Source organism: Mustela nigripes, chromosome 3, assembly GCF_022355385.1.
Source record: "Mustela nigripes isolate SB6536 chromosome 3, MUSNIG.SB6536, whole genome shotgun sequence".
Taxonomy (NCBI): domain Eukaryota; kingdom Metazoa; phylum Chordata; class Mammalia; order Carnivora; family Mustelidae; genus Mustela; species Mustela nigripes.
Window position 1 is genome coordinate 69,502,805 of NC_081559.1, and position 27,501 is coordinate 69,530,305.

At 43.4% G+C, this 27,501-nt stretch overlaps 1 protein-coding gene across 3 annotated transcripts in view; it reads right to left on the reverse strand.

Annotated features, from left to right (window-relative positions):
* LOC132013848 (WAS/WASL-interacting protein family member 1) overlaps window positions 1-27,501 on the reverse strand; it is a 115,485-nt gene that overhangs the window by 28,530 nt on the left and 59,454 nt on the right. The window contains exon 1 of one of the 3 annotated variants that reach the window (XM_059394196.1): window positions 12,591-12,789. The exons of the other annotated variants lie outside the window; for them this stretch is intronic. The gene's annotated coding sequence lies outside the window, so the exon portion shown is untranslated. Of the gene's footprint in view, window positions 1-12,590; window positions 12,790-27,501 lie in introns of those variants that run through there. 3 annotated transcript variants of the gene reach the window in all.

The window sequence follows — 27,501 nt, forward strand, 5'->3', positions numbered from 1 at the left end:
CAGGCCTGTGCTATGAAGCCTGTCCTGCGGCAGAAGGCACCCGAGGCCTCACTGTGGCATGCATCCTGGGACCAGGACCATGCACTGTGGCATGCACCAAGGACGGGCATCGGAAACGGGACTCAGGCGCAACGGACTGGGAAAGACGCTGCCACCGGAGCCGTGGTACTAACGGAGCTGGAGAAGGCAGCTTACCAGGGGAGGGGGTGGCCAAGGGCGCCTGGAGGGCCCCAGGGGTGTGCTCCGTGGGACAGAGCATCCCTGTGCCTGATGATGAAACCGCCTCAACCCTCTTATGCACTGAGTCGAACTCCCCACTTCACCAGCTAACCTGCCATCCCATTATCCTAACACCGAGCCAGGAAGGAGTGGGCTCTGGTCGACCACCAGGAACCTCTTACGGGCCCGGTTCTCATGACTCAGTCCCCGCTTGCAAAGATCAGGTTGAACTCCTGTCTGATACAGCTCAGGGGCCACACTGGGGTACAGGGAGCCTTTCAGGGGGCTGCCACCTGTTGGGCCTTTCTAATCTAGTTATATAATTTTTTTGCTGTGGCTGTTATGGTTCTGTCTGTGCACTAACTGACTTATAAATAAGCCTGTGGACCACAGAGGCTCGGCCTTCCCCCCACCCCTCCCTGCCCCAGCTCAACCTCGGGAGGAAGATCTGCGGCTGAGCGCCCTCCCCATTCTCTCCTCTTCCCCAGTCCCTGTCTAGCCTCCTTTCTCCAGGCAAACTACTCCCACCTGAAGGCTCGAAGGCGCTGACTTCAGGGGTCTCTCTGTCCCTTCCTGCTTATCTGGGCTTGTTCAGCGCGGAACCTGGAGGGAAGCTTTTGAGAAATCCCAGACTCCAATCTTGCTACCTTACCTCATGGGTCAAAGAAGACCAACTCATGTCCCTCTTGCCAGCCTTCTTCCTGGCTGTCTCCCCACCAGACAGAACTCTACCAGCTCTCCCGAACACTGATCCAAAGCAGGGTTCTCACTAAATATGTGCGGAGTGAAAGAGCCAGGTAATCGCACAAGCAAGCCATGTGCTGGCCACTGCAACAGCTCCCAGAGTCACCCCTTGTGCATTCTGAGGTTTGGACGAAGAATGAGCCCTAGGTCAGAAGGGCTTGCTAGCCATTAGTCCTGGGACCGGCTGTCCTGGCAGTCTGACTTCACCAGTGAAGCAGAACCCAAAGCCTTGGGATAGTCAGTGTTCCCTCCTCTCATGGAGTTGACAGAACACATCAGAACCAGAAAAGGACCTTCCCGAAGGACCGAACAGCAGCATAGATCCTAATGGACCCAGCATTCCTAACCTGGATCCTTACACCTGTAGGGTCTGTGGATAGAATTCAAGGGTTTGTGAACTTGAATAGAAAAAAAAAAAAAAAAAAAAAAAAAGGACCTGTTTAGTTCCCTTAAGCTCTAACTAAAACCTAGCACTTCCTTCAATTATAAATGTAGGCTGAAAACCACAGTACCTAAAACTTTTTCACGAACAGTTTTTCACATCATATTTCCACATCATGTTACAATCGTCGCAGATCTCTTTTGAAATTACAGCAATGTTTGGATCTGTTGCTAGATCTTACTGTACACACTTCAGTATAACTAGTTTCCTTTGTATCCTCTGTATTTTGTTTTATGCCTTAATTTTTTTTAAAGATTTTATTTTATTTATTTGACAGAGAGAGAGAGAAGTAGGCAGAGAGGCAGGCAGAGAGAGAGAGAGGAGTAGGCAGGCTCCCCGCTGAGCAGAAAGCCCAAAGCAGGGCTCCATCTCAGGACCCCAAGATCATGACCTGAGCCAAAGACAGAGGCTTAACTCACTAAGGCACACAGGCGCCTCTGTTTTATGCCTTTAGTAACAGCCAGAGAAGGTGTCTTTTGGGGTTTATCAAACACGAGTGTGATCTATGGATGAAAAAGGCTAGAATCCCTCTGAGGACGTGAGACCAGGGTCAGGGACATGTCATTTTGACTCTTTGCCATCATACCTACCCACCTGGGGTAAGAGACTACCCTCTCTGCACCGTGTGGAACAGAGTTGTGGGAGGATGAATGGAATGGTACACAGCAAGCCTCCAGGTGGGTCAACGACCAACAGATGGGTCTAGATTTGTCTTTCTTGAAGGTAAGCATAGGTCTGCTGGTGTGAGTGCTTCTGGGGCACTTGGCAAAGGAGGGATTGACTTGGCACCTCTCCCCAGAATTAATACCTCATAAATAAAGGAACCCTTCAAGGTACTAAACTCATAACAGAAGATTCTGAGGCTCAGTACCTCATTATGCCCTCCTCTGGTCCCTGTAACAGCCCCATTTTACCCGTGAGAAAACCCAGTTGTTGAGGATGGAGGCTTGTCCAAAACCTCTGAGCCATTAGCAATAACGTTATCCCTCGCCGCCTCGTTGTTCCTAAGCCTCATATTTCACTGACCTCCATCCCCACTGAAAGCCAAATTTTCACTGTCACCAACTTATAAAGTGCTACCTTTGGTACATCGGTCGATAAGGTCTGCTAATACCTGTCCGCCTTCTCTTGGAGGAAAACAATACATCTGCACAGTAATGTCCCAGGGATTTACGGAGAGTCCTTCTTCTTGAAAACCTTAAAAGCTGACGTAGATGACATAAAGTTTTCTGGAGGCTCCACCTTGTTACTACATGTAGATGGGTTTCTTCTCTGCTCCTTTCCCTAAGCCTCTTCACTGAGCAGCCACCTGTTAAAACTTTTGGCCTTAAAGGGACATAAAGTTTCCAGGGAAAAATCGCAGTTTGCTCTGACTTGGGGTCCATATTTAGGGCACCTGAGTTTGGAAAAGGGCTATATTTAGATTCAGATAGGCTGAGTGGTATCCTAAACTTCCCAAAATTAAAACGAAGCACCAATGACGAAATTTTCCTGGGCTAGCTGCCTAGTGTTAAAATTGGATTCTAAACTTCTCTCTTCTGGCCCAACCCCTACATATTTTACTGAAAAACAACAATCGTGACCTATTATTTGGGAAGACCAAGATGACACAGACTTGGAGGCCTTAAAGAAAAGCTTAATGAAGCTCGCTCCTTGGGTACCCCAACCAACAGGTTCCTTTTTTCCTTTTTGTGAGAGGGAAGGGAATGCCCTTGGAGCACTCACTAAAAAATATGGAAACTATCATCAAGCCATGGAGCATTATTATAGCCAACAACCGGAACCTGAAACACAAGGATAGCCCTCTTGTCTCAGAGCCATTCCTGCCACTGCCTTTTTGGTTGAGCCAACTGAAGAAACCATCATCCCCACCACCCCCAATCATCTCTGTGTCCCTTGCAGTAGAGGCCCTCTGGAATTCTCACCACATTAAACACCTTTCAGCCAGTCACTTCACCTCTGGGGAAATACCCCCACTAACTGTCCATCCTGCAATGCTTTCTTCCTGCAACATCCTGAGCCAAGCCATTCTTCTCTCCCCCTTCACTGACGAGGCCTCTCACAACTGCTTGATGCAAACACAGTACATTTTGACTCCCTGCAGTAATTTACAGAAAACTCAAATCAATGCAGATCTTTCATGGTTTACTGGTTTCATGGTTGAATAAGATGGGTCTTATTCAAAGGATGAAAGTGGTAAATATGCTGGGCACACAATTAAAATTCTTTTTAAAAGAGTTCCTTCACCTTTAGTCCAACAGTCTCAATTATAGGCTCCTGCTCGGTCTTGAACTTTGGCCGAAGGCATAACCATGGACATCTACACTGATAGTCGGTATGGTTTTGGGGCAGCCCATTACAGGGATGTTATGGAAAGAGTTGGATGTCTTACCTCTAACAGAAGAAAATTACAAATGGCTCTTCTGTCCAAAATTTATTAGATGGCCATGCTTTTGCCAGCCCCTCTACCTAGAGTTAAAGTCCCTGGGTATTTGAGACTTCACTTCCTGGAGGCCAAAGGAAACCACCTTGCTGATATTTCTGTTAAAAACTCTACTCTTTAAGGAACCAGTAACCAAAACCTCAGTCATAGTCGAAAAGGATGTTCCTCTAAAAGAAAATCTCAAAGAACTGACAAGAGATGCTCAACAGTTGGCCCCAGAGGAGGAAAAGAAAAAAAAAACAATATTGGAAATCTAATAATTGTTGGTTCAATAAAACAGAGAGAACTCTGGCTTGAACCAAATAACAATACAGTCCGGCCAAAGGCTCTAAACTTCCCATTACTAACCGCTGTACACGCATGAAATCCTTGGACTACTGATGAAATGAGAGACTTTATGAAACAACACTGGTTGGGAAATATTCCTAAGGCTGCAAAAGTGCACACCTTGCTTGTCCTACCTGTCTAAGGTACAGTATTGGGAGACACATCTGCACAGCTCCCGGGCATTTTAAATTGCCCAATGGACCATCAGAGGTTTGGCAAATAGGTTTTCCTCACCACCCCCCCATCTGACTGATAAAAATAGTTTTTAGTCATGGTTTGTATGTTTTCTCACTGGACTGGAAGCTTTCCCTTTAGACAAGTTACTGCTGCTTTTGTGGCTAAAATCCTATTAGAAAAGATTATTCGTACCTGAGGACCCCCTCTTGAGCTTCACAGTGACCCAGAAGCTCACTCACGGATCAAGTAGTTCCGACAGGTCTGTGCTGTGGGGCTGATGCTGTAGCCCTTTCACTAAGCTTCCCACCTTCAATCTCTAGGGCTATCCCAACGCACAAACAGCATTATTAAGACTCAGTTGGTGAGATGTCTGAGTGGCTCATTCGGTTAGGCATCGACTCTTGGTTTTGGCTCAGGTTATGATCTCAGGGTTGTGAGATCAAGCCCCATGTCTGGCTCTGAGCTCAGCAGGTTGGCTGCTTGAGAGTCTCTCAAGCAGAGAGAATATATCCACTGTAGGATGGGAGGTGGGATGAACAAGTCACTCTTTCTCCCTCTGCCCCTCCCTCTCTGCGTGCATGCATGCACGTGTGTTCTCTCTCTCAAAATAAACAAATCTTTAAAAAGGAAAAAGAAAGACTCAATTGGTAAAATTTGTAGAGACCTTTCAAATAACCTGGGCAAAAGCGTTACCATTAGTTCTTTTTTTCTTTTTTGGAAGATTTTATTTATTTATTTGACACAGACAGTGAGAGAGGGAAAACAATCAGGGTGTAGTGGGAGAGGAAGAGGCAGGTTTCCTGTGGAGCAGGGAGCCCGATACGGGGCTTGATCCCAGGACCCTGATGCTTAACGACTGAGCCACCCAGGAGCCCCATCATTAGTTCTTCTAAATCTCGGATCCAATCCTTTGGAGCTCATAAATTCTCATCCTTTGGAAATGTCACAGGGTGCCTGATGCATCTGGTTCCCACCCTTTTGACAGCTGATGAAAGGAAATATACTCCAATATTGTAAAAGCCTAGTTGCTTCTCTTAAAAAGGACCATGCTTTAACAGAGCAATATTTTCACAGCTCCTGGGAGAGGAAGACCTTAAAGATCATACTTGCAACCCAGAGATTTCATCTGTTGGAAAAGATACCTCCAAAAGGTGTCTTCAACCTCATTGGAAGGGTCCCTCTTGGTACTGTTAACCAACCTCTGTGCCATCAAACTTCCGGGAATAGAATTCTAGATTCACATGTCACATCTGAGGAAGGAACAAAATCCTGACTGGATGTACGTACCAACTGATGGCCTGAAAGTAAAGATTTTGGGGGTATGGAAGCAAGTGGCATCTAAATGGAGACAGCTTTCCCAAGATCACTGCTCCATGCCTACATATCCTTTTCTCCCTGTTACTTCTTACTTTATTTTCTCCCTCTCCTCCTTGGATGGATAATGCTCTTATTTACATTTCCCAATCTATTACAAAAAGAGGAAACGCCTCTGATTTTGTCACCAGAAACCTTGATCCATCCAGGAAAACAGTGACCCCTTAGCTCATCCTATTAGTAGTTTTGCTGGAATCCCATATGCTACTGCATGCCTAAACTGTTCCTCAGGGCCCTTTCATAAGGCTAGAATACTATATCCATCCACCCTTGTTCCCTGGCTCAATTTAACCCAAACTTTGGTTGGAGAAATGAACTCTCTTGAATATACTTATATATAAAAGACATTGTGCACAACCAGTATAAGTGAGACCATTGTAAGCTGGCTGTCTTATCTCTATGTTTGGGAAGACTTTCCATATGTGGTAACATGGTATTTGAGTCTGAGTTGTATGATGCTAAGGCCTCCACACAGACAAATGGGTCCATAAAGGCCCTTACTCTGAGGCAGCCCTGTGTGTGGCTCTTGGCTTCTCCTCTGTATGTGGAGGCTTTGGTAATGGCACCTACACTCGGGCAGCTCACTGTCCCGACAGCTAGAGGATGAAAGGATGGTGTTCTCTTGCTGTACTCACCACTCTATTTTCTCCTCATAACAAAACAGCAGCTTACCACGGTCCTCACCTCACCTAAATCTTCAAGGCTGCATTCAATGAGAACTTCTGGGAGGTGCATATGACTCGGGTTTGCCTCTGTAGAGAGAGCCTTCATCCTTCAGCCTAATGAACACATGATTAGACATCTCTCCCTAACATTAGGAGAGTTGGCCCATTCCATAGTCAAAGCAGGAGCAGCCCAACAATGACCACGTAACTCATGGGCTAAAGTAGTTAGGGATTATCACAGAGGCCTCAATTACCCACTTGCTGAGCCATGAGGCATCTGTGTGATAGTAAACACAGGGATAATCTCCTCTGGGGAAGTAGAAACCCAATGACACAAAATTAGGGAACAGGCACATTGGCTACAAGTTTCATCTAATTCTCCACATTCCTTTGATTTGTTTGGTTGGCTACCTTCAGACCCAAGATCACAGTTCAGAACCATCATACAATTTGAAATTGTCACGTTGTTTTTAATTATGTTTTGTATAATTATTTTAAAGTTGTGTATCTGTTGCCTGTCCAGACTTTATAGAAATAATACCGAATAAGCTGATGCTAACCTAATGCTTCAGGATGATCTCCAGTGTGTACAACCTTGACGAGATACCGACTTTAGATGGGAAATGCCTGTGGGTTCTCCCTCATAACCCCCCTTGTTACTCAAATGGGACCTTAAATGGTTTCCAACTGCTATGGGCTTACCCTCTGATATGGGACAGGACACCCAGTAAAGGTCCTTCCTAGCAGTGAGAGCTATGGATGAGCCAAATCTTTCTCTCTCTCTCTCTCTTTTTTCAATTTTATTTATTTATTTAACAGAGAGATTGAGAGAGACAGCACAAGCAGGGGGAGCAGCAGAGGGAGAAGGAGAAGCAGACTCCCTGCTGACTAGGGAACGTGATGTGGGCTCAATCCCAGGACTCCAGGATCATGACCCAAGTCAAAAGGAGATGCCCAACTGACTAGGCCACGCAGGTGCCCCTGGATGAGCCCACTCTTGATCAGTGATACTTTTAAGGAAAGATCTGGATCAAAAGGGGGAAATGTGGAATTAAATAATGGAAACCTCATTTAAAATGAAGTCAGGAGTCCAGAAAAGGGAGCTGTCAGATCCTACTAACTTGTCCTCAACTGCAGATCCCAACAGGAAGAAGTGTACTTTGCATTTTTTAATAGGAAAAAGCCTACTTTACTACCATGGAAGGAGGAAGGCAGATTTTCACCTTGCCCAGCAATAGCCCAGCCAATGAGAAACCATCACAGTTCAGCTAATGAGAAACTCACCACCTGAACTCTGACTTTCCTCCAATGGGCTTTCATTCAAAGCTGTCCCAACTTACTCCTTTTTCTCTGTAAAGTAACCTTCTTCTTTGACCTCTGGGTTTGCCTCTGATTTTACCATAGCTTGCTTGTCCTGAATTGCAATTCTTTTGCCATTCCTAGATAAACCCAATTTGCTGGTAAAATAGCTGGCTGTTGTATTTTAAAGACTGACAGCACAAAGATGAAAATAAAACATGATGGTTGTATTTAGTCACTGAAAGAAGCATTCAGTAATAATTAAATTTTAGGTGAAAAGGGGTTGGGGTTAATAATAATAGAAATAATTTAGAAATATCCTTGACATTTTCAGGTATATCCTTCCAGCTTATAAACAAACACACACCCCTACCCCTTCCGTATATATACACACACACACACATTTGTTCGACCAATAAATACTAACAGAAGAAAATCTATAATATATATAACTCAGTGGTGTTTTAATAAGAAAAGGCTCCTAAACTCATATTGAGTTATTACAACTGTAAAAAAAATTACTACAGAAGCATTCATTATAAAGGCAATGAATCCACTCCAAGTTACACCATAAAAATAAAATCATTTAGCAAACTCAAATTGCTACTAAAATCCTGAATTAAAAAAAAAAAAAGCTCATAGTTTTGGGATTCCCACTCCTAATTCTGACAGATTCTACTCTTTCGAGACTTCTGCATGATGCAGTTAGTGAATGTCTTTAAGATCTGAAAACCATTAGAACTAATTAAGATGAAGTTGGCTTTGTTCTTCAACTTCCTGTAAAAATGCTCAACAGGAAAATTGATGCTCACAGCAAACCACAGCCATCCTGTTTCTTCAGCACAATCTTTTCACAGCTGCACTTGCCTGTAGTTTCTATTTTATGATACAAGTCACAGTGCGACATCTCTGTGCCCCACCCCCCACCCCACCCCCAGCCTGTCACATTTGGCCATCTTAGAAATTCTTCCTATCTCTGCATGAAGTTGGCTTCTAGTACTGCTACTCTTCCTCTCCTCAGGCCCAGGCTCAGAGGGCTGCAGGCAAGGAGGCAATCAGCAAGAAGAGGAAAAACAGAAGAATGCTCTCAACCCAAGAGGAAGCAAAAGGTAGAGAAGAGAAACAAGCTTTCCTTTGTAAGCAAAACAGCAACCTCACCCGGGTTAGTGGTCACTTAATTCTCAACTGGGGCTGGAACGCATGTATTCTGTCCACAGAACCCCTCATTTCTCAAAATGTACTTGCTCTTTTCTTTTTTCTTAAAGATTTTTTTTATTTATTAGACAGAGAGACAGAGAGAGAGGGAGAAGCAGGCTCCCCGCTGAGCAGAGAGCCCGACGCGGGGCTCGATCCCCAACCCTGAGATCATGACCTGAGCCAAAGGCAGTGGCTTAACCCACTGAGCCACCCAGGTGCCCGTACTTGCTCTTTTCTTAACCGTCACTTAAGACAATAACTGAACGGAGTCCTCATCCTAGGCTGTCTTCTCAGTGGTAAGGATTTGTGTCTTGCTGTATTTACAGCACCCGTGGTTATTTCAGAAATACCCCTTTTAGAGTTCTTTTCGATAAACAGTTGGTTAATTTGGGGCAGGGGGAAGGGGAAAGGCATTTTTCAGAGAAAACATGTTGAAACATCTGCAATGTCATTACAATGGGTAGCACACACATACACAATTCTACCGTAAGAGTAACTGTTGGGAAATTAAAGGGTGTGAAGTAAAATGATTTTTTAAAATCTGCTGTCACACATTTAATTTAAAAGTTAATGCAAATTTATAAGGGCACCTGGGGGCTCAGTTGAGCATCTGATGCTTGATTTCCGCTCAGGCCCTGATCTCAGCATTCTGAGACTGAGCCCCACGAGCCCCTCCAGCCCCTCAAGTTGGGCTCTGGACTCAGCAGGGAGTCTCCTGGAGATCCTCTCCCTCTCCCTCGGCTCGCGTTCTCCCTCTCCCTCGGCTCGCGTGCTCTCTCTCTCTCAAATGAATAAATAAAATCTTTATTAAAAGAAGTTAATGTAAATTGATACACATCCAAACCCTTTTAAAAGTGAGACACTGAAGATACGTTGAATGCCCCCCCACCCCGTCATTGTTTAGCTGTGGCAAAAGGAAAGAAGCCCTTCCTTCTCTACCTTATCCAGGGAACTAAAAAGTATAGCGTTTCCTCCCACTACTTCCCATCTCTTATAAGTATTCTCTTAAAGGGGATCAAACCTTAGAGCTAGAGTTTTCTTAAATCCTCAGCACCACATTTCTTTTTACCAGAGGATTAAGATCTACCCCCGTGTCCATGCTCCCAGCATATATATTAATATACACGATATATATTTTATTCATTTTATATTGAAAGTGTAGTCTTGTAATAGAGGCAAAAGTGCCACCAAATTTACTTCTGAAAAGGACAAAGGACTTAGGAAGGAAAATGTCTTCCCTGAAGTTATTTGCTTTAAGATACTTGATGTTGCTGTGACATTTAAAATAAAGCATTTGTAATCCCAGAGTCTTGGGACTGGAAGAGGACATCCAGTTCCCTCTCCACTGCATTTATGAAACAAGCTCTTGAAAATATCGAAAACTTCTTTATACTTAGTTGTTAAGTGGCCTTGGGCAAATTTCATAGCCTAAGTCCAGTTCCCACAATAAAAAGGGGATAATGGTACCTACTCAATAGGGTTACTCAAGAGTTAAATGAGGCAAATATTTAATAAGTATTAGCCATTTTTAAAAATAAGTAAAAGTAAAGAGCCCAACAAGTAGCAAGTCCTCAATAAATGTTATTGTCTTCCCTTGCTATTTAGTCATGAGAAAGAAACTATAAGTTGATTTAAACCTTGGCCCACATGTTCACACCCATGCAAACCTCCATATTACAGATGAATGGAGAATGGAGATGCGTATAAAGTGCACTTTAAAGCGTACTAATTAAGGCATTCCTTCTTCTAGTATTTTTTTTCCATTTTAATTTTCAGGAGTGAGGGTTGCAAATTACAGACAGAGGTATTTATGGTATTTCAATGGAAATACCCTTCTCAACAAGAAGTAAATGTACAGCAATTTGGATAAACAAAAGTGAGTCCAACCGTAAAGCAGAAATGTTCCACAATTTAAACAGCCAGAAACTTACAAAGTAAATGACATGTTCATGAAATGTGAATCAGACTTCAAAAGGGCAGAAAACTTGAAAGGTCCAGAAATTAAGGAGCTCACTTCCTTTTTTTTAGCACAGGTTGGGCAACTTCTAGCCCATGGGCCCGATGTAGAATCTAATTTCTTCAGGGAGCAGGGTGGAAATTGCTGCTGGACTCCAGGAAATCATTTTTATCCTGGGGAGTTCTCTAAATATTGCAGTTAATCTAGCATCCATATAATCCTTAAAGTTTAAATAGAGTAATTCAGGAGCTATGAACAATTAACTTGTGTCTGAACTTTTCAAAAGAATAGTGAAAACGTGACCGTGATTCTAGAGAAATCATTTAAACTTCTTTAGACTACAAAAGGAAGAGTTTTGACTAGATGAAGTTCCAGTTCAGAAGGAACACAACTTTATGAAGTTAATGGATGATACTTAAGATCCTCCAATGATGAGGATGGACACGGCTTCCACACGGGCTGACCTTCCGTCTTTCCCAGCCTCTCACCTTCCTCTCTCGCTAGCCTGTCTTTTTTTTTTTTTTTTTTTTAAGGATTTTTTTTTTTTGTTTATTTGACAGAGAGAGAGATCACAAGTAGGCAGAAAGGCACAGAGAGAGAGAGAGAGGGAGAAGCAGGCTCCCCGCCAAACAGAGGGCCCGATGTGGGGCTCGATCCCAGGACTCTGGGATCATGACCTGAGCTGAAGGCAGAGGCTCAACCCACTGAGCCACTCAAGTGCCCCACACTATCCTGTCTTATTCTTTCTCTTGCCTTTTCACTCAGCTGTCTTTCTTTTTACCAAGATGTTTTACTTTTGTTTCTCAGAATCTTCTTGAAGACTTTTCTCCATTTTACCACTTCTCCATTTTCTAGTGTATATGCTACTTATACCATTGGATTATTTAAAAGAACTTACACTTATTGACTAAATTTGTATGCGCTCTCTTAATATTTTAAAGCTGTATTTTATATTTCTCCATGGGGGAAAAAGGAATATGCCAAGTGACTTTTTCATACACGCCCCAGAGGCAAAAAAAAAAAATTTTTTTTGATACAAACAACTTTCCTTAGTCCTAATATGTAGGTCTCTGGGTACATTGCTTCAAAATTTTAAGTTACAATATTTTATGACAAAAAGTTAGTCATATTAGCTGTAAACACTTATAACAAATGCTACAGAATTTGATGAGCAAAGTAGCTATGCGCTGCACTGTTAGGGGGTTGACTAGAAAGATTTTAAAGACAGACTGTCTTCTTCCTAAAATACTCTGCCTAGAAATGGTTTAATTTGGGATTTGAACTTAAGTGACATATGTGTAGCAACAGAAAGGCAACACCTTAGTTCCCCGGTACTTTCCTTTGAAGTTTCTGATGATTCCCTTTACTTTAAAAGTACTTACTGCTACTTGCCAAAGGGAAAGTTCAAAAGCAGTGTGTGGATAACACACTGAAAGGCTGTACTTACAGACATAAACCCCCATTTTAAGTGGAAAAAAAAAATTCCTGTGGATCCAAACTTGTCCAGTGGTCAGGAAAAATTCTACTGAAAATCTTGCTTACTTTTTGGTACAAAACACAAGTTATGAATTGCCCACGATCACCACAGTGTTGAAACTAGCATTCTCTGCAACAGGAATAGGTTACACGGTCTTCTGCTGAAGAAAATCAAACTATCTCAACATACTCTGGCCCATTAAAAGCCATTTCGTTCTTCCCTCTAGCTGATAAAGGAAATACATTTAGTCTGAATAGAACTTTTCTTACCGTTAAAGGACACCGTAGGAAGGCATGATCGGGGACACAGAAGACAGACCAGCAAGATGTGAGCCCAGAGAGAAAACTGTCCCTGAAAAAGGCATCATCTTCCAACCCAAGTGTGGGGTCGGTTTTGGACAGCCATTTTGGACAAGCTCTGGCCTCTTGTTAAATGTGACATACTGAGTCAGAGGCAGACGTCTTTCTGTGGTTATTCGCTTCCTGCCTGATTAATTTGTTGTTTGTTCCTTCCTCCTTTACTGCACAAAAAGAAACTAGATTGGCTTTACTTTAGAAGCAAGCAAGGAAAAACCCCTTAATTTAAAAAATTAAATGCTACTCTTTTCCTCAAGGTGTAATGTATCTGTTTGGTACAGTGACAAGAGGAAATCAGGATGTCCATCCAGTTGGCAGGCCAAAGTTATTCTAGATACCTGTGCAGAAATAATAGTTCACAGAGCCTGAGATTCCTTCCAGGAAAATGCTGCTTGAAAGTTATCACTCTTGATATTGACTATGCTAACTGACTAATACTATTGACTAGAATATTTAGTATTAAGGAAAATAGTTACCAAGGACTAAAAAGCTCTCAGCTACACCAATAAATAGGGTAATGATTCTTCCTCCTCTACAGAGCATTCAAGTATGTAGAGAGAAAGTCACAGATGCAGGTGAAGAGAGCCGGTCAAGTGTATGAAGGCAAATGAGTTTTGAGATGTGATTTTGGTGCCCAAGTCAGGATAAATTACACACAGCTCAAGTCATATGAAGATCCAGAACTTTCTATGCCAGAATGTTTTGTTTCTGTCCTCCATACTTAACAGGATAACAATAACTCTCCTAGAAGATGCTTGACAAAAGCATGGAGATATGAGTGTAGAAAGGGGGAAGGCAGATTTCTAATTATTAAAGGACTCTAAGAAGGGAAGAGGCAATGGACTACATGTACAAAACCTTGAGCTATGCACAAATATTCTGAAAACACTCATCATTTTTTCTTGAGCCATCTGAAAGATTCAGATTTGCAACACATAACATGTAACTCAGAAGAAAAACTAAGGACAAAAAAGTATCAGCCAAAAGAATGAAAAACAGAGGCACATTTCAGAAACTAACTTGACTCTAAAGTTAGAACTCTGGGTCTTGGTTGTGCGGGATTCAGAGGGAAAAGGAACGGAGCTCCCACACATCGTCTCATATTCCCTTCCCTGTAAAATGACAGGACTGGGTGGACCAGGGGTTCTCAATTCGGGCAGCGGCTGGAAATGCGTGGACTCATTTGTAGTTGGTGGTTAAAAAGTGTTGGGTTGGATGGGGGACTCTTTAGGGGTGGAGCCAGGAATGTGGAATTTCCCATGATGCTTTGGATAGTCTTGCCCAAAATACTGACTCCTCAGTACTCCTCCTGAGGAATACTGAGATAATTGATGTCTACGACTCTTCCAGGCTCTAAATTCTTTGAGTTATGAATCTAACTGAATGAGTAGAGTTTTATGATGTGGGGCCACGGCAAAATTCCTGGAAGCAGAGCACTGAAGGATTAGAAATGGAGAGTCCTGCCATCTGATGTGCCGGTGGGGGGCACTGGACAGAAGTGGAGGCCTGCTGCTAGCATCTCCCTCCCCCTCCACTAACTCCAGGGAAATAGGAAATCTGATCAACTACCAAGTGAATGCACAAAGTGAAACTTTGAGAAGTCTAACCTAGTTAGTTCTAAGAAGGGAACATGGGTAATGGGATGATTTCTCTCTGTATTTCCATAGTTGTTTTGAAGTTCTCTGAGTAAGGCAAATGCATGCACACACACAAAAACAACCTCACCATGCTGTACACGTGCAGTTCATGTCGGCCCCCTCCATTAGGGATGGCTCAGTTAGGAGGGAGAATCATTTAGAAGGCTGTAGCCCCCAAGACACACAAGGGAGCAGTGGTCTAGAGTTTGGTTCTATTTTTGCCTTTGATGAGAACGTATAAATACAGCCAACTTTGGAAACATTGATGAGGTGTCTATTGGCCACCATAGAACATAAATCAGGTAACATTCCTCCCCTGCTTAAAACCCTACAGTGGTTTCTTGTTCCACTTAAAAAGTCCAAACTCTGCCAGGAGCCCACAAGAACCCACAATATCTGGCCCCGCCCTAGCCCTCTGACTTCATCTCAAGTAACGTCCCTTCTTGCTAATTTACCTTCCAGCCCTTTCTGTTCTTTAAATGCATCCAGTTCATTTGCATCTCGGGGCCTTACACTTGTAAGCCCTCCCCCCAGTACACTCATCTCCTAGTTCCTTCTCATCTTCAGTCGTCAGCAAAAAGGCCCCTCTTCGTGCCCCATCTCTGTGCCTGTTCTCTTTTATACACAGCACGTGTCACCACTCAACAATTTTTTCACAAGTTTAATGGTTTGTATACTGTGTGTCCCCACTAGAATTCAAGCTCCATGAGGATGGGGACCTTCTTTCCTGCTGTTCTTTCAGCATCTAGAACTGCCTCTGACACTCAGTAGGTGCTCAATTAATATGTTAAAAGAAAAAGAAAATTATATCGCCTAAAAATTCTTCCATAACATAACATAACATTCCCTTCAGACCTTAAGACTGGAGGCACCTGGGTGGCTCAGTTGGTTAAGTGTCTGCCTTCGGCTCAGGTCATGATCCCAGAGTCCTGGGATGGAGCTCCGGAATCAGGCTCTCTGCTCAGCAGGGAGCCTGCTCCTCTCTCCCTCTCCCCTGCTTGTGTTCCCTCTCTAGCTGTCTCTCTCTGTCTCAAATAAATAAATAAAATCTTAGGGGAAAAAAAAGACCTTAAGACTATTTCCTCTTGGGGTGCCTAGGTGGCTCAGTCAGTTAAGCTTCTGACTCTTGGTTTTGGCTTAGGTCCTGATCTCGGGGTCATGGGACCATGCTGGGAGTCTGCTTGAGATTCTCTTTCTCCCCTCCTAACCCTCCCCTGCTTATGTGCCCCCCTCAACAAATAAATAAATAAACTCTTAAAAAAAAAAAAAAGATTGTTTTCTTTCAAAAAGTGAATAAGGAATGTCAAGGCTAAACTTGAACCCTCCTCTAGGGATAGTTTAAGTTAAAGGGAACTTTTCCAGAGAAAGGATGGCACAGATCAGCAGTGAAGCCCGATAGCCCAGAAGGGACTTGGCAGACCAATCTGAGCTTAATGGTAGAGTAAAACAATAATCAGTAAGCTCTTGGGCCAATCAGGGAAAAAATCCTCCATATTAATGTACAGAAATACAAAACCAAGAGCAGACAGAAGATTATAAAACAGTACAGTTCTCAACAGTCTGGATAAAGTGGTAAAAGATCACAGCCTATGACCCTCCTGTGGTGACCCCAACAATGGAGACTGAATCAACAATGTATAAAATATGAAAAGATTTATTCGTTTATAATTCTGGTTTTCCAAGTTGTGGACACAACTACCTTTAAGAGCCTGGTTTTTGCCCTGGTATTAGAAAGATATTTTAGAATAGGGTTTCCTCAGTTCTAACATACCTTCCTCAGTAGCAAAAATGTCTCCCTTATAGCTTTTTAGGGGGAAAGAGAAACCATGCCAGAGGAAATATATGCATTTACTATATGAGGAAATCTACTTTCAAAATGTTAAAATATGGGAATTATGTGATTTGGAGGAGCAGAAACAAAGTAATTTCCCTCTTCCCCCCAAAATAATCAGTACAGTTACACAGAGGTTTGGTCATTTAAAAATAATCTCAGAAAGGGGTGTCTGGGTAACTCAGTCAGTTGGGCAGCGGACTCTTGATTTGGGCTCAGGTCATGGTCTTAGGGTTGTGGGATTGAGCCCTGTGTCCAGCTACATGCTGGGTGGGGAGTCTGCTTGGAATCCTCTCTCTCCCTCTGCCCCTTTGCTTGCACGCTCCCTCTCTCTTTCTCTTTCTCTTCAATCATCATCATCATCATCATCATCATCTCAGCAACACAGAGAAACTGAAAACAAATTTGTACTATTCAATGTCCTATTAGTACAAGTTGATATAATCTTACATGGGGAAAAACTGGAAATTTATTTCTATTTGTTTTGGCAGCTCAGCATTAATTCGGCCTACTTATACTAGAAAAAGGCATCATCTTCCAACCCAAGTGTGGGGTCTTTTTTGGACAGCCATTTTGGAAAAGCTCTGGCCTCTTGTTAAATGTGACATACTGAGTCAGAGGCAGACGTCTTTCTGTGGTTATTTGCAGTTTGGGGACCCATTTCTTCCTCACTCTCAGACCTGAGGGTCCAGAGCCTCTTGTTCCCACTGCCAGTACAGAAAGAGCATGTGATTCAGGGCCGGTTAATCAGAGCCTTGCATTCATGGGGCCTCACAGATTTTTTGAGCGATGGCCTGTGAACTCATTAGAACCAAGGGAACTTGTGGCCTGAGGCAAAGACATTTCTGCCAGATGGGCTGGCATGGGATCTGTGAGGATATCGGCACTGAAATGGCCACACTCATCCTTTGACCACATGGGGTCTGAAACTGAAACCAACAAAGTAGGGAATTGGTGGGGAGGGGTGGTGATCGAGAAAAACCAGCTACAGGCTTCGTTGGCTGAATCCATCTATACCTGAGGCTAGACCTATTTCTGGACTTTTAATTAACATTAACAAACAAATTCTCTATTTTGTTTGAGCTGGTATAATCAGGTTTTCTATCATTGGCAATACAAACACCCCTGTGACATAAAAGTTGGTACCAGAAGTGAGTGTTGAATGTGACTAACTCTAAAATGTGCAAGTGACTGATTTAAGTCAAGTGAAGGCTAGTGCAGGCTCTCCTGGGCTAGGGGACTGGCAACCTTGTTATGTGGTACCCCCACTGATGCTTATGCTACCACCTACTGAATCCTTGGCCTCTTAAGCCCATAAGCCTATGGATGGTGCACCGTTAAAGGATTTGGAGGAAACATTTAGAATGTTGGCATGTGTTGGCCAGTTCTTGTGGTCTTCAGTAAGAACTACAGAAAAGAGATAATTTAGACTGAAAGTGACTAGAAGCACAGAGAGAGAGAGAAAAAAAAATACAGCTTTCTATTAGAGGTCTTTTTTGCCTATGATCTGCAACCAAGATGCGGAGAGTCAAATAATCTGGAAACCTGTGGTTTGGAAAAGTCAAAATTTCTATGCTACACTAACATCAGATAAAGTGGGGTCAAAAATGTAAGAACCACTTCAGGAAATATGTATGGAATACAGGAGAAGCCGATACCCCATTGTCCCTTCAAAGACCCATCCAGTGGGTTATAAGATATGCTAGAGACTGCTGACTGATATCTCATTCTCTTCTAGGAATGGGAGTTTAATCACAAAATTCCTCTAACATTCTGAGTCTACTGTTGTATGTTGGTGTCAAACTATACAGGAGCTTAAGTACAGTTCTTGGTTTGCTACTAGCTGCATTAGAAAGAGTTTAAAGGGGCGCCTGGGTGGCTCAGTGGGTTAAGCCACTGCCTTCAGCTCAGGTCATGATCTCAGGGTCCTGGGATCGAGTCCCGCATCCTGCTCTCTGCTCAGCAGGGAGCCTGCTTCCTCCTCTCTTTCTCTGCCTGCCTCTCCATCTACTTGTGATCTCTCTCTGTCAAATAAATAAATAAAATCTTTTAAAAAAAATAGAAAGAGTTTAAAAAGTGAAATTACAGTACTATGTTTTATTTAACACTCTTTTTCAAAAATATCATTATAACATGTCCTCACAATAGAAGGGTATTCAGTAGGCACTTTGCATTCTTCTCTTCACACTGATTCTTCAAAAATAAGTATGTATTTTACTCATGGCAACATTTTGTGCCCAAGAGCCACTACCATACCGGACAACACAACTCTGGATGGCCTGGCCCTGGGGGGATGGAGCCCCGCCTTACTCATCCTCTCCTCTGGCAGGATACACCGATGACACTTCCACATAACAGCAGGCAGTCCTGCGGAAGTCTCTGGGCTACAGCTTCAGGGCTACGAAGAGTTTGTCCTGCTCGGAGCCACCTCTTAAAATGGGGCGTTGGCTAGGTAGTTTTGGGTTTGGGGCCGGTAGAATTAAAGACCCAAATTGGCTTCTCTTTCCTAAAGTCATAATGCTGACAATCGTAGCACAGGACATGAATCCTCAGCCAAGGTAAACAGGATAGAATACCTTCAAACTGGGGCTCAGAAGAGATTCACAGACTCAGAAGCCTCGGTGGCTTTCCAGTGCTCACCAAGTAAAATCCAAAGTCCTTGCTGGGACTAGCAAGGTCCAGTGGGATCGGGCAGTCTCCCTCTGATCTACTTCCTGCACCGCTTCTCCTCGCCCCTTGCCCCTCCCTTTGCCCTGGCGTGTTTGTGAGGACAGCTTTCTCCTGGTTTCGTGGCTCGCTCCTCGCGCTCATTCGCATTCCACACCGTCAGTGCATGGTCTACGGGAGGAGCCTTGTCTGCGCATGCTCTATGAGGTGCTCTATCTGCGCATGCTCTAAAGGAGGAGCCCTGTCTGCGCATGCTTTATGGGACGAGCCCCGCGAGGGCATAGTTTGCCTTATTCACTCTGTCCCCCAGCTGCTTTAGATCAGCGTCTGACGTTATCATCTGGGCTTGAGAAATGGGTGTAAATGGATTTTAAAAGCTTCTAACTCCAAGTTGAGTTTCATCCTTCCTTTAACCTGAGGTCGGGAGGAGGCTGCCACACACTTGGCTCTAGGTGGGGGGGTGCTAGAGTGAAGGAGGTACGTGCTGGATTTCTTCCCCCAACAGGACCCGGGAAGGTCTTGCTTCTCCTGACAGCTGTTGACACAGGACAGCCATTCAGAGTGACAACGTGGGGACCTGCCAACACACCTAACAACTTCTCAAGCAGGGTTCTTTGCCAGCGTTGGGTATGTGACAGGGCCTTGCTTAAGTTAGGAAATGATGAGGCGACTCGCTTGGAAAGAGAAAAGGAGGCCCACATCCAGAGTGGGAAGAAGGAGACCCCGGGAAAGGACAGTCCCATAATGGGTTCACACTTCACAGTCAACCAGTCTGTGTTTTATCCCCGAGGGCCGGACGTCCAGGATGCTGGTTTCTGAGCACATAGTGGAGAGCCCTGTTACTCCACACACACAGTCTGCAAACAACAAACAACAAATGCTGATGTCGGAACGTCACTAACTTGTGTCTTGGAGGGACAAATGCTGATTATGTGTGGAAAGACTTTTCATGTTTCCTTTGAAAGCACTGTCCTATCTTCGGTAATTTAAGAAAAATGGAGAAATTTCCCAGTTGGTCACCAACATCCAATACAAGTTGCCCCCAGGGGAAAGCCCATGTGAAAAAACAGAAAGAAGTTTCTTTCAGCTCAAGGGGAAAACTGGTGGAAAGCCCCATTTTCACATATATCCATTCGTGCACACACATAGGGAGAAAGTGCTGGCATAGGGATAGCTGTGTGTTCCTTTCCATTGCTAGTCATTAGGTACAAAGCCCAGGATGGGGTGTTTGCAATTATTTCTGGGGTGGGGACAGTAGCAATATTGTTCCTCGTTCAGACTTCTCTATACAGTTACCTGGTGTCTCTCACTGGAGGACAGAAACTATGGGGACAGGAGAGTCCTTCTACGGAGTACTCAGGAAATAAGAGTCTATACAGCTCTGCACCTTTGGGCCTGACATCACCCACCTGAATGCTGCAGGAAGGGCTCAGTGACCCAAGACTTCCCCTGGGACCCCTGACTGCGAGGAAGCCAGGCCTGGCTGGTGCAGCTGCTACCTGGAAGAGGCAGGCCCAACCACTCTGCATGTGGACAGGAAATGGGGGCATTTGTGGGTGTCACAACAGTTGGGGGCCCTCCTAGCATTCAGACCCGGAGACCGGAGATGCTAGACAACTTGCAGTGTACCAGACTGGCCCACTCAGTAAAAAACAGTCCCATGTGATGTTCAAAGGTCCTGTTAGAGATTGATGTAGGAAAAAAACTGTTGGTAGTTATCTGATATTAGACCTTGGCTCCATTTTAAATATAAACTCAAAGTAATTATTGCACTGTTTATGAGCCCCTGAATTTTCCAGTAATGCAACTGTCATATAAATGAAATACTATGTTTTGCTAAGATTTTTACTAACAGTTGGTCTCTCATTTCTGGAAGATAATTTGCCCAAAGACATTCCACTCCAGGTATGTAGTTCCCTCTTACCCCACTTAGTGTGATCCTGCACCTGCCTGTTCACAGTGGTTACAGGTGGAGAAGCAACTACTCAGCCAATTACTTAGCTCTGTTTGCTAATGAGTTGTAGCTGATCACTTACAAATTGAAGTTATTTTATAATAAATTATGTTCCTTTTGTTTCTCTCTCTTTTTCTTGGAGGGGAGGGGCAGAGGGCAAGGGAGAGGGAAAGAATCTCAAGCAGGCTCCATGCCCCACAGGGAGCCTGAACTCAATTCCATGACCCTGAGATCATGACCTGAGCCAAAATCAAGAGTCAGAGGCTTAACCAACTGAGCCACCCAAGTGCCCTATTTCTTTTTTCTTTTTTAATTTTTTTATTTGACACAGAGCATGCACAAGTAGGCAGAGAGGCAGGCAGAGGGAGAGGGGGAAACAGGTTCCCTGCTGAGCAGAGAGCCTGATACAGGGTTCCATCCCAGGACCCTGACACCATGACCTGAGCTGAAGGCAGAGGCTTAACCCACTGAGCCACCCAGGCATCCCATATATTTTTTTTATTATTACAGATAAAAATTATATCAATTTTGGGGGAAATTATTTGTAAAGTCAGATTATCTCACTGATGGGAGTTTCATTGAAGTTTGTGAAGTGCACACCGGAAAAGAGTGGGAACAGGGTCAGACAAGGCTGAGAGCCATTGCTTCTGTGCTTACAGAACGGCTCTGAGCATCTAGCCGGGGAAGGGTAGAACAGAGCCCTGGGGACCACAGCTGCTCACCTACAAACCTAGGAGGGAGTCTTGTACTTTCTTTCCAAACAGGCCACAGATTCATGGTGCTTCTTTCTCCTGTTTCTTAGCAGACCCTGCTTCTCTCAGCAGCTTGGCAGAAACAATTTATTCTACTTCAATGACCCAAGATTCCCAGAGGACTCTGCTACTCCAAGAAATTTCTGCCTCCCATTTGGCTGCTATGGATTCTCCAAATGCCTGGGAAAACAGACTGTTGGAAAAACATTTCCAGATTGTCTGATGGGATGGCTACCCTACCAGGACACAGGAAAGATAATGGCAAGTGTTTCCTACTGGACCAAGTACATGTCTGTAGTTTCCTCAACTCCAAATATGGGTGCAGGGCCAATAGGATCCCAGGAAAGCGCACTGTGTGTGTGTGTGTGTGTGTGTTTGGATTTTGGTTTTGGTTTTGTCCTCTTTGCTCACTGCTGACTAAATGTCTCCTTCTCCTGCTTCTTGGAAGCTGCTTAATTCAGCCTTGGACAATTTTATTCTGTTCCAGAACCATTCTGACAGTATGATGAGTGAGTGGCTTACATAAAAAGCAACTCCATGACTACATTAAAATATTGACTTGTGCACCTGAAACTAATACAATAATGCAAGCCAATTATTCTTTAATAATAAAATTAAATAAATAAATACTGACGGGTTTGGGAATACCAAGCCACAAAGATTTGACACGTGGTTTATGTTTGTAGGACACTCAGGAAGATAAGTGGACATAGTTAAACAACAACAATAACAACAAACAAAACTCAATGGCCTCTACCCTCCTCACCACGACCACCATTAAAAAAATGAAAAAACTGGGCGCCTGGGTGGCTCAGTTGGTTAAGCGACTGCTTTCAGCTCAGGTCATGATCTCGGCGTCTGGGGATCGAGTACCGCATCGGATCTTGGGGAGTCTCCTTCTCCCTCTGACCTTCTCAGCTCTTATGTTCTCTCTCAAATGAATAAATAAAATCTTAAAAAATAAAATAAAAATAAAAAAAACAAGAATAAAACTAAACAGTTAAACAGAGTGTAGGCTGGGTGTTACTACTGGCTTTTGGAAGGCAGCTGTGTCCTAGATGAGGCAAATAAGTAGTTGTCTGGGGACCATGGCTAAGGTCAAGAATAAGCTGACAGCATACCCTCCACCTGGGCCCACAGCCCCTGCTGCCCTGAGCACTGCCCCTCCATCGCTATCCTCCTCCAGAGGAGCTTCTCCAACTTGACCCTCTGCCATTGCTGCCTTGCTTACCCTCTACCTGGCCCCACTCAACCTCTCAGCCAGTCTGCTCCAGCCAAAAAGAAAAACACAAAGCAGTGAATTGCTTTCCAGAAATGAAAATATTTTCTGTGATCTTTTTATCGGCTTACGCTGTGTGTCTCTGACTCTGTGGCTAACTAGGGAGCAGGGCCATGCCTGGGCTCCTATGCACAGCCGTCATTCAACAAAGACAAACAAAGCTCTCCACCTCGTGGAGTTTACACTCATATCTGAGTTGATACAATGGAAGGAAAATGAATTTAGGCTCTGTATTGTGCAGCATGTGTGTTCATTTTGGTCCAGCTCATCTCAAACAGCAGCCTCACAAAGATCACCAAGGGAAGAAGGGCTAGTTCAGGCTGACTCCAGTGTAAATGTGCAGTGCTCCAGAGTCCTTGTGGGGTGGGGGGCGGAGCAGGGGGGGCATTCCGATGGGAGAACCATTTCCATACAAACATACTTGACGGTATGCTGCCAGGCCAGCCCATAAGAGTCTATTTAATTCATAATGTAACTAAACTGTATGTTCTGTCCCAAGTCTTCAAAGGAAAGGACTCAGGGGTGGGGGTGGGGGGGATCATTACTCTGGGGTGCTCCAGCCTCAGCTTCTACTCCCTTCCCCTGGGTGGCCCTGGGATTTCCCATGACCCCACTCAGGACCCTGAGTGGCTCCTGTCCCAAGGCCATAATTCCCTTCCCCGGGATAAGATGATGTCACCCACACAGAAGGAGGAAATTGGATTGTTTTGAAAGAAAGAGTAGTTGTTAACCCAAATGATGTTGAGTTAGCGGACTTTGTATTGAGATAAAAAATACACTGGGCTGGACAGAGAGACTATAGCAGAGTCCCATGGTCTGGGGATAACATCCTTAAGGTTCTCCTACTGTTTATAGTTTCCTTCTTTCACTTCAATATATCTTTTTCCTTATTAAAAAGTGATGCATGGAAGTATTTAGAACATATAAATGGTTTTTTAAATGACCCATTAGTACTCAGAGAAAACCAGTTAACATTCTGGAATTTCCTTCCAGTCTTTCCTTCTTCACTGTGTAGATATCTAAAATGGGATCATACGGTATATATGTAGATTTATTTCCTTTCTTTTTTTAACATTCCCTCATATTATTAAATCTTCATCGAATGCAATTTTAATAGTTGAATGTTTTATTTTATGTGTGGTTGTGACCCATATAACTATTTTTCATTGTTAAACATTTAAACTGCCTCCAATTTCATTATTACAAATCCTGTCATGTTAATGGACTTGTGTCTAAAGATTTGTGGTCATTTCAGATTATTTCCTCAGGACGCATGTATTAGAGTACAATTACTAGAATGGAAAGTATGAAGTTTATTCTTCTAACAATCTTGATACATATTGTTAAACTGTTTCCTCAAAATGGTGGGATTTGTTCTCTCATTAGTACCTGCTTCATTTCTTTTCAACATGTGCTATTATTATCACTTTTCAAAATCTTTGCCAATCTGATAGATGAAAATGTTGATTTTCATTTCTTTTATTATTAGTAAAGCTGGCAGTGTTTCATATATTTATTGTCCTCTCTGCGATTAGTATACCTTTCTCTATTGATTCACTATTACCTGGATTCTTTTTTTATCACAATGTTTTAGTCTCTTCTTTATTTCTTCCACTTCTGAACCTAAAGATTACTCAAATCTCCAAGACTTTTCATAGACAAAATAAAAAGTCCTGATCACTGGGGGACTGAGTGTATAAGCAGTGATTATTTCTGGGCATTGATAAGCAAATTTCATAAATCAAGGAGGGTCTGGCACATACACGCTTACAAAAGAATTCTCTGAGCAGGCAACTGTGACTAATTTTGCACAGCTTGTAAGAATTTTACCATTTTAAGAAAGGTCTCCATCCCATGGCAGAAGGAGGGTGCATGCGGGACGTCTGGGCCCATCTTACCACAGTTCTTCCCATCTCAAACACAGAAGTAGGAATGCCCTGATTGTTACTACCCACATGCATCCATGTGTGAACCTCTTAAGTCTGACGGAAAACAGTCATCATGACCCTGACTCACCTCGTCCCACCTTTCACAAGACTAAAGTTCCCAGGAACTAAGGAGTAATGTGGGCTGATCCAATGAGTCTCCAAGCTTCCATTATCTTCGCTGTCTTCACTAGCTATTAAGCAAATATTTTGGAAGAAATAAAATCTAATTTAGAATTTTTTTTTTAAATATTAAAAACTTGGTGATAAAAATCACTTCTGAGCATGGGTCATTCAAAGTAACTCTCATTCTCTATTTGATGATTCACCTGAGGGCCGGGGCTGACATGACCTCCTCTGGCCTCCTTTCCACTGGGTCTTCCCACGTCAAGGGGTCTTCCTCACTTCCTAGAGTTCCCTCTCCTGAACTCAAGATGGCTGATGCATCTAAGTAGAAAGGCAGCCACTCTGGGGTAAATGTGCCTAGAGCATACGAAACATTCAACAGTGTCTGCTATCGTTACTAAGTGAGCTAATCTTGTCCTCTGTTAGTGCTACTTGGTAAAGGAGGAAACAGCTGGTAAAGTGGTTCTTTTTGCTTATAGAAGGATAATTCAATGCAATATGAGAATGAAGAATTTACTGTTTGACAACTGAGAAGAATTGAATACTAGTAATTTCAGAGTCTATTTTATATCATCGTACAACTCATTTTCAAATCTACTTAGGACAATTTCAAAAAGCTGTCATTGGTCCACTCGATCTGTACTGGTCCCATTCACACTCACGAGTACCCGTGCATTTTATGCAATTCCAAGTATCACCAGATTCAATGAACACAAATTCAGAAAAAATGCCTCAGAAACTTCCTAAAACAGTTTCTCCTAAAAGTTAAGGAGAACTGGAAATTAGTAAATAGATTTTATGCTCACTGATTTGTTTTTATTCACCTGGAGAGCCTTGTTGCCAGTCCGTCGGCTCACTGCCATCTATCCCAGCAGGAGGGTGGGAGGCCACTGACTCAAAATCCTTCACTGCCGAGGGCAGGACTTTTCTTCAGGGCACTAAGACAATGCCCAAAAGCCCTTTGGGGTGGTCTCTCTCAACCAGGGAATGGAAGGCAGAGCTTATTTTCATGGCTCCTTTATTCTAGTGGTTAAGGAGCAAAGAGAACACTAATTGTTTGTGAATGTTTTCAGAGGTAGCACGTAATGAACCAAGAGAAAACAGGCTTTGAGGCAAGATCTGATTTCTCCGAGCAAGTGAGAAAATAAAACCACGATTCCTATCATTATGCCCAAGTTCAGTCACCACAAGATGATGGCACTCGGATATGAAAGGTGGTTGTGCCAAGAGTCAAGGATTCAGCAAAATGGAATACCACACAGAAAACACTCTGAGTATCCAACACTCATTGGCAGGGAATTCATGGAAAACCAGTATGAAGATGACCAACAGGAAAGTTCATTTTCCAAAATACAAAGGCTTCTTGGGGGCGTGGGTAGCTAAGCTGGTTGGGCGACTGCCTTCAGCTCAGGTCATGATCCTGGAGTCCCAGCACTGAGTCCTGCGTTGGGCTCCCTGCTCGGCAGGGAGTCTGCTTCTCCCTCTGACCATTCCCCCTCTAATGCTCTCGCTCTCTCTCTCATTCTCTCTCTCACATAAAAAAAAAAAAAAATCTTAAAAAAAAAAAACCCACACATACACAAAAAACAAAGGCTCCTGTACATAGAACTTTCTATTCATCCAAGACTACCGGATACAAAATACTCTGTTGGGGGCACATTTGTAAAACTCTCCACTAGTGGTATCTGCTGAATTCTCTTCAATCTCTGACTGCACAAATGTAGAGATAAGATTTTCATCTTCTGCTTTCTCTCCCCCTCATATCTTGAAAATATAGATGAGAGTCTCTAAAAATGCTGGCAGATACCAAAAAATGAAGTATCTCAAAATCTTTAGAGACAGAAGCTACCTAGAAAAGTTTAAGCAATGGAGAACAAGAGCAACACACATGGTACCCTGGACGCACTGGAGATTACCATCTGTGACATGTGTTATCACCACTTTCTAAAATGCCGCTTTTAAGGGATGCCTGGCTGCCTCTGTTGGTGTATGCACAATTCTTGATCTCAGGGTTGTAGGTTTGAATGTCGAGATTACTTAAAATCTTGAAACAAAGTGAAAAATTAACATGCAGCTTTTTAAAAAAATTTTTTTAAATTATAATATGACTCTATTCTAGAATGCTCAAAGACGTTGTATACTATATTAACTCAGGGAAGTGACTGGTCCTCATTACCACGTTGCTAGAATTTGGTCTTTTACAAAAATAAAGTCCATGTAAAAAAGGGTGAGTGCCCATATGGCTCAGTAGGTTAAGCATCTGACTTTTGATTTCAGCTCAGGTCATGATCTCATGGGTCTTGAGATCAAGCCCGTGGGGCTCTGAGCTCAGTGAGAAGTCTGCTTAAGGATTCTCTCTCTCTCTGCCCCTTCCCCCAATTCCGCCCCCACCCCTGCTTGCCCTCACACGCTCTCTTTCAAATAAATAAATCTTTTATTTATTTGTTTATTTGACAGAGAGAGAGAGAGAGAGACAGCAAGAGAGAGAACACAAGCAGGAAGAGTGGGAGAGGGAGAAACAGGCTTCCTACTGAGCAGGGAGCCCTATGCAGGGCTCGATCCCAGCATGCTGGGATCATGACCTGAGCCGAAGGCAGATGCCTAAGGACTGAGCCACCCAGGTGCCCCTCAAATAAATAAATCTTAAAAAATA